Consider the following 8,245-nt stretch of genomic DNA (forward strand, 5'->3'; position numbering starts at 1 on the left):
GGAAAGATCATGGTGGAATAGTGTTACATACCTATCAGACTGGCTAAAATGAAAGGACCAACTATACTAGGGTTTGGAAAAGATAAGTGACTTAAATCCTACATGCTAGTGAGACTGTACGTTGCTACAACCACTTTGGAAAACTCTTTATCAGTTCTATAGTTTGGACAATGGTTTGTCCCTTAAAGTTTCATATTTTCAGACTTGATCTTGGGAGGTGGTGAAGCCTACGGGGTGGTGATCGCACGATGGAGGCAACAGGCCCTTGAATAGATGAATGATGTTACGTGAGACCCAGTGAGTTCTCGCTTTTGTAAGAAGAGGTTAGTTCTTGGGAGAGCTGATGTTTATGAAAGGAGATCCTTCAGGCCCTCTCGCTCTATGCAGTACCTGCTGTCCTCGGTGCCACAGTCATGCTGGAGCACATGCCTTTGACCTTTCTAGCTGCCAGGATTGTGAGTTTGTAAATAAGCCCCAAACATCTTTATTAAAGCACCCAGGCTCGGCTCTATCTGTTAGCAACATGAAAACAGACTATGATGGTATCTACTAAGAGTGAACACACACTTCTTTTATGGCCCAACAATTCCACTCCTAGGAGCATACCCAAGAAAATTATGTAAATATGTTCACATATTTGAATGTTCATAGTTATGCTATTTAGTATAGCCTGAGGTTGCCGTGCAATATTTGGGATATATCTTGACTAAAAATGTTACTTGTCTAATATTCAAATTTAACTGAGTGTTCTGTATTTTCATCTGCCAAATCTGGCAACCACCTTAATAGCCATCAACTAGAATCAACACAATTGTTTGTCAGCAGTAGGATGCATAAGTAGATTGTGGCACAGGCATGTAATTAATACTGAAAAACAAGGGCCAGCAGATGGTGTAACAGTTACATCGCTGAACTCCCATGTAGTCCACTACAGTTTGAGTCCCAGACCTGATGACTTGAAACTCATGCTGGGCATGTGTGCATGCGTGCCCAAAATCCTGAGAGGAGATGGAGAATGTGCCGTGGCCATCCCCCATTGGGGGTGATTTCTCACTTTCTGTCTCCCTATCTCTCAAGCAAGTGCATGTGTCCTACAGCAAAAATCTCTCTATATAAAACAAAACAAAGCAAAAACAAAACAAACAAAAAAAGGGTCAGCAAGCTTTCTATAAAGGAGTAGTTAATAAATACTTTAGATTTTATGGACCATATGATGTCTATTACAGCTACTGAGCTCCACCATTTGTAGCATGAAAGTAGTTACAGACATAAAGAAATGAAAATGGCTGTGTTCCAATAAAACTTTACTACAAAAGTCGTCAGCTGGCCTGCAACCTATAGTTTTCCAACCCCTACTATCTAGCAATGAGAATGAAGAAGTCATGTCTACATGTAAAAAATATAAACATCACAAAATAACACTGACTAAAAAGGGTATCTATTGTATAATTACATTTACATAAAAGTTTAACAAGAGGCAAAGCTAATGATAGTGTTAGAGCAGTAGATACCTTCAGTGGATAGTCACAGAAGGCATGAGGGAGGTCTTGGGATCCTGATATTGTTCGATATTTTTATCTGGGTGTTGCTTACATGAGCACTTCACTTCATCTTGCTATACACTTATGATTTATCTGGAAGAATATATGTTATATGAAAATAAAATATTTGTATAAATTCAACACTAGGCTATTTTATTTCATGATCACCTCCATACAAAATTATCTTATATATTCTGCTACTCAAGTTTTTTTGGGTTTTCCTAAGTATAATAGTTACTCATGTTCTGTGCTGAGAATTGAGAAAATGCTGCTACTTAAAGCAATAAAAATTACCTGTGAGCTAACAAGCCAGAGTGCATTATTAACATTTCCTCCCTCTACCCTTCAAACTCTCTGTCATTGATATATTTTTTTTAACATCATCATCCCTTTAATAGCTACTTGGTATTTTACTATGTGAAGGTAACAATCTTTATATAATCAATCTTCTATGATATAACAAGTCATTTGTACTTTTTTTGTCTTATCGATTATTCTAATGTATATCCTAGTTCTTTTGTGTGTGTGTGTGGGGGGGAGAGGTTTTCGCTATAGGGTGCATGCACTCGCCAGAAAGACAGAGAGAGACAGAGAGACAGGAAGCCAGAAATCACCCCCCAGGGGGGATGACCATGCTGCAATCCCTTCTTCTCCATTCTCTTCTTGAGATCTTGGGCACGTACGCACACATGCCCAGCATGAGTTTTAAGCCACCGGGTCCGGGACATGAACCACGGTTGACCACATGGGAGTCCAGCAACATAGCCATTATGCCAACTGCTGGTCCCCCTAGTTCAATTTTTGTGCTCATCCATGATTACCATGTCTTTAGAAGTAGAAATATAGAGTAAGAAAATTTAAATGCTTTTTATATACATTGCCAAATTGCCCAAAACACTTATTTTTATTATTTGTAAATAATGTAGTTGATATTTCCTACTAACCCACATAGATCTGGAATCCTCTCTGAGAAAAATGAGTCATGGCCTGAGAGCAACTTGAACTGTCTGAGATGAACTCTAATAATGTTAATGGAATGGTTGATGGAACTATCAGGGAAGAATGAGTGTCCAAGAGAAAAAGAAGCATCTGTTGTCCAGAGTGACCTGACTCTCCAGCGTACACTGCATGTATTAGTTTGTTGAGGCTGGTGTAACAAAGTATGCAAAGGAGTATTAGCTCACAGTTCTGAAGGGTGGAAGTCCACAATCAGTCCCTATTGGCAGGGCTGGTTCCTTCTGAGGGCTGTCAGGGCAGGATGTATCCAGGCTTTCCTCCTTGGCTTATAGATGGCCATCTTCTCTCCCTATCTCATCACATCATCTGCTCTCTATGCACATCTTCCTCTGTGACCAAAGTTTCCCCTTTTATAGAGGCAACAGTCATATTGCGTTAATACCCACCCTAATGACTTCATTTTAACTTAATTACCTCTTTAAGGCCCTTTTCCCAAAGAATGATTTCTCTAAGATCCTGGGGGTTAAGTCTTCAACATACAAATTGGGAAAGGTGGGGGAAGAAGATAGTTCAATCCATAACACTCAGTAAACCCAAATAAGAGAAAACTGGCTTTCTTGTGTATATATGTGTGTGTGTGAATGTGCATGTGCATGTACATGGTGTTTTTAGGCAGGGTCTCCAGAGACTGCAATCCTCCTGCCTCAGTCTACCAAGTAACTGGAATTAAAGGTATGCCACTTGCCCATCTCTTTCAAGCAAGGTCTTACTAAATTGCCCATGCTTGCAGTGAGTTCATGGTCCTCCTGCCTCCTAAGCAGCTGAGTTTATAGGTGCATACTGTTGCACTTGGCCTTTGGGTTAGGCTGGGAATGGAACCCAGGCCTCTCATGTGGCCTTAGCCTGCTAAGCAGCAGTGTCCAGCATGCACGACGCTGGTTGAACTAAGAGCTGGCTTTCTTGATCTTTCATGTAATGGTTACCTAGATGTTAGGATAACTCATTTGGAAATTAAGATAAAGTCTAAAAATTGAACAGAGGAACTTGAAGCTTTTCAAGAGTAACAGAAACAGCAGATGTAGAGTGCTTCCTGAATTATATGGAAGCCTTGATGTAGATCTTCTGGGGGTTGAAGGCTGAGGTCTGGTCTCCAGGTACACAGTCTTGTCATCCTTGATCAAGAATTCTCAGATGAAGACTCTACTGACCTTTCATTGGTACAAATTCCCTGACCAGGCATTTTAGACAAACCATCCCAAGTTAGCTTTCAAAATATCCCCTGCTGAGGGTGTCATACAATTTTCATTTTCTTTTTCTCTTTAAACATCAAATCTCTGCATGACATCTTTAACCCTAAAATGGGTGATCCATATGTGGCAAAGCTTGTGCATAAGTTAAAGATAGGCTGGGTGTCCAGTGGAGAGAAAAAATTCCGTTGACTTTTTCACTTTTTCTAACTTTCTTTACTGGGAATTATCCTAACAGATGTATTCTCCTTTGTGGCAGAAATATTACAGTGTGTAGGATTTGTGTAAGAGCCTTGTTTCACAGCAGGTTGTGCTAGCACTTAGACACTGGATTGGAAGATTAAGAGCAACTCTAGTCCTGTTTTACATGAGAACCTTGTGATGTGGAATTTCTCATGGAAAAGCCACACTTCAATACAATATGTCATGGCATATTATCTCTGTGAGAGTATTTTCTCTTCACCAAATTGTGATTGTAACCTTTTCTCTCGGGTTGTCTGTGCCCTCTCCCTGTGTCTCAGGCTCCTAAAATAATATTTGGGGTTGTCAGAAGACTAGCCACTCAGTTAAAGGAGAAAGAGAGTTATTGGAATGTTTTATTCTGGCTTTGCTTTCCTGCAAGTGACAGGTTTTCTTCTCTGGGATTTATGTTATTGTTTTAGAAAATTATACTCATTGGAATCTAAACATGGTTAAAGCAAGAAAAATACAACCCTATTACTTTCCACACATATGTAACAGTGATTCTGAATAACAGGGTCATCTCCCTCTTGACTTATGCATGTAAATTAATTATACTTGAAGATACTCTACCTCTGGCTACAAGCCGACTAGAATTTGCAAGCTGAGAGCTTTGCATAAGGTCAAGGCTAGAATGGGAACCTCCAAAGAAAACCCAGATGCCTCAGAGACAAATATAGGATTTGAAGTACATTGTGTTCTTAATTCCCAAGTGTCAGATCCCTACAGCAATCATTTCAGGAAGACTTTTCACACAGCGTCTCTCCACTAAAAGTATAGGCGAAGAATCCCCTGTTCAAGGGAGATCCATGTGGTGGCATAACTGAGGTCCCATAGCGCTACCTCTCAAAAAGACATTATTAAGGCACCAGCTGCCGGCAGAGCAGTTATGTCGCTGGATTCCCACATGTCCAACTATGGATTGAGTCCCAGACCTGGTGACTTGAAACTCATACCAGGCATGTGAGCGTGTATGCCTAATATCCCAAGAGGAGAATGAAAGAAGAGGAATGGTGGCATGGCCACCCCCCCAACCCCCCCCAAAGATGATTTCTCATTTTCTCTCTCACTGTCTCTGTTTCTCCCCCTGCCAGTGCACACACCCTAAGGCAAAAAAAAAAAACAAAAAAACTAAAGTTCAGTTTTGTGAACCTGCTACTAAGCATAGTCAATTTTTTTTTCTTTTTTCTTTTTTTTTTTCAGGAGAGGTTTTTGCTATAGGACATGTGCGCTCACCAAAAAGACAGAGAGAGACAGAGAGACAGAAAGTGAGAAATCATTTCCCGGAGAGATGGCTATGCCACAATCCCTTCTCCATTCTCCTTTCGGGGTCTTGGGCACACACACACATGCACCTGGCTTGAGTTTAAGCCGCTGGGTCTGGGACTCGAAACGTGGTTGACTACATGGGAGTCCAGCAATATAGCCATTACACCAACTGCTGGTCCCAAGCACAGTCAATTTTAAAAACTAAGTTAGATAAACTTAGTTAAATAAATTACATCTATTCTAGCCCTGTAGTTCAGTGGTTAATGGAGCTGGATCCCACACAGCCATTGCAGTTGAATCCTGGCTACGGCAGCTTAGAAACCACACTAGACATGTGTGTTGTCTCTAAATCCCAACAGGATAAAGACATGAAGGAGAAAGGATTTCAATGGGAGGATACTTTCTCCCTTTCTCTGAATTTCTCTGGCGAGTACATGTGCTTTCTGGCAATAAATAAATAAATAATACCAAAAACAAAGTTAATAAATATTTAAAACTTATCACCTCATTATTGCCACATTTTCCTATCATCTGTAATCTTGAGGAGCCCTCTGACTTTGAATGGAGGGATACAATGTACATCTCTTCCCAACCCCACTGTCAGTGACTTCACATGGGTCGCTCAAAACCAGTCATGATGGGGTATTTACATCACAAAAACTGCAAAAATTATATATAAGGACTTCCAGCACAGATGCAGCTGTTAACTAACCATTTACTGGCATCTCCATTCTCTTTCATTAGTAATAGAAGAGGAGAATCCTCCTCTTACTGCTACGCAACGCCCTGTAGGTTTCTCTAGTGATTTCAGCTTGTGCTGTGGGAGTCTATAAATGGAGAGCCTGGGCTTGTGTCATGGTACTCGACTTGTGCAGAATGAAGAGTGGCATTATCTCCTGAATGGAGAAGGTCCCGATTCCTTACTGAGTTCAAAAGTTGAGTCTTATCCCTCAAACAGGAAAGAGGACTCTGGTGATAAGTTTAGCAGGGAGTAGTGTTTTTGAACCAGGAAGAGAAGGAAGTCAGCCTAGGGCTGTGTGTGTATCAGGTGGAATGGAGAGAGAATTCCAGAAAAACTGCAAGCTGAAGCTATGTGACCCCACAGTAGCTTAGAGCTGGGCTCCGCAGGCTGCTCTTAAAAACATTTTCATAAGTCTGGAAAATAATGATAAAAATCATCTTAAAAAGGCAATGTGGGGGCCAGCAATTGGCCTGGACGTTAGGGTGGACTCTCACATGGCCAATCACAGTTCGAGACTCAGGGCAGGTGGCTTGCTTTCTCACTTTCTCTCTCTCTCTGGTGAGCACATGTGCTCTACAGAAAACTTAAAGATAATATAATGAATAACATAAAATAAATAATTATTAAAAAGACAATGTGGAGGCATGAGTCTATTAGGAGAATACAAACTATATGTAGATATAGATATTATATAGAGAGATAAATAGATAATATATAATGTTTAAGATGTAAACTATCTTATGTAAACATAATGCTGGGTGTGCCTGGTAGCACAGTGGTTAAGCACTGTGCATATGAAGCTGCATCCCACCTGAATATCCATGGTTTGAATCCCAGGTGTGGTGGCTTAAGGATTTGCTGGGTGTATGTGCATGCATACCCCAAATCCTGGCAAGATGAAGAAGTGGAATAAAAGTAATTGTTGAAGTGGCTATGCCTTATTGGGAGAGTGATTTCTCTCTCTCTCTCTCTTTCTCTCTCTCTCTAACATGCTTGCTCTCTGGCAATTAAAATAAATAAATAAATAAATAAAAACAAAGAATGATTTTCTCCCAGAAGTCCATTTAGTGCCCACTTCCCTCACCTATCTTGGAAAATACTTATTTTTTCTTAAAAATTAAATCAACATAATAAATGATGATCAAGTTCCCAGGCTACACCAAATAAGGAAATGGATCCCAGAATCGATTTGAGTCATAGAAGTGATCTTGTCAGCCTGAGGCCTGAATGGTGAGAGAAAAGAGCAGTCCCTGTAGGAATAAGAGGTGAAAGAAAGAAAAGAGCCTTCCCAAGCCAAGGGATGGTGTCCTAGGAATATCTGAACCAGGCGAAATGCCCTTATCATGTCCCTCACTTCGCTTTAAGCCTTGTGCTCTCTCAATAAGTGGCATGCCCTCTCCCAGGGCCCCATTACCTCATGCCATATTCCATCATGGCACCTTGGCAGGTCTGTCTAAACTGCTAAAGTGCTCTAAGTTCCAAAAATTACCTGCTCTCCCCTCCTGTCACTCATAGACCATCCATTCATTTTTCTAACACAGCCTGTCACAGGTGTCATTGAACAAGTTTCCACAAAGGTATGAATGCCTGATAACCTCTAATTCTTCAGCATCCACTTGAGGTTTGTTTTTGGTTTTTTTTTTTTTTGAATCTTACAAACACAAATGATTTATAATTGGCAGTATTTTGTGAAATAATATTTTTTTAAAAAAGGGGAAAAACCCACAAGGCACAGAAAGCGTTTGGTGACAAACCATATTGGAATAAGGAAGAATGAAGCAGGTCCCGCAGAGGTGCACTGTTAATGAATTGCTTAATCCTTCAAAATGTGATTTTCACAAACTCCTACCTTTGACCCACTGATTTTCCTGAACTCACCGAACCTGGATTTTAGCTAATCTTTGTTTAGGTATTTGTCCACTGGTACGAGCAGCCCCAGAATAACAAATGTTTCAAGATTAAACATGACAATCCTCTAAACATTTTTACATCATACTTGAAAAGTTCCACATTCCCCACAAGAAGTTCTTATGGGAACTGTGGAGCTTCTAGCCATAAAAGGAGGAGAGTGTGAGGCAAAGTGTGTGCGTATGTGTGTGTGTGTGTGTGTGTGTGTGTGTGTATACACACATGTGCATGCTGGGTAGGTTGCAAATGTACATATGCATGCACAAGGTATTTATAATTTTGTAAGATGAGCTCAGTACATAATTAAACCACAAAAAGTCACAGCAGATTGTAGCTTTACC

Source organism: Tupaia chinensis, unplaced genomic scaffold (genome assembly GCF_000334495.1).
Source record: "Tupaia chinensis unplaced genomic scaffold, TupChi_1.0 Scaffold000133_1, whole genome shotgun sequence".
Classification (NCBI taxonomy): Eukaryota; Metazoa; Chordata; class Mammalia; order Scandentia; family Tupaiidae; genus Tupaia; species Tupaia belangeri.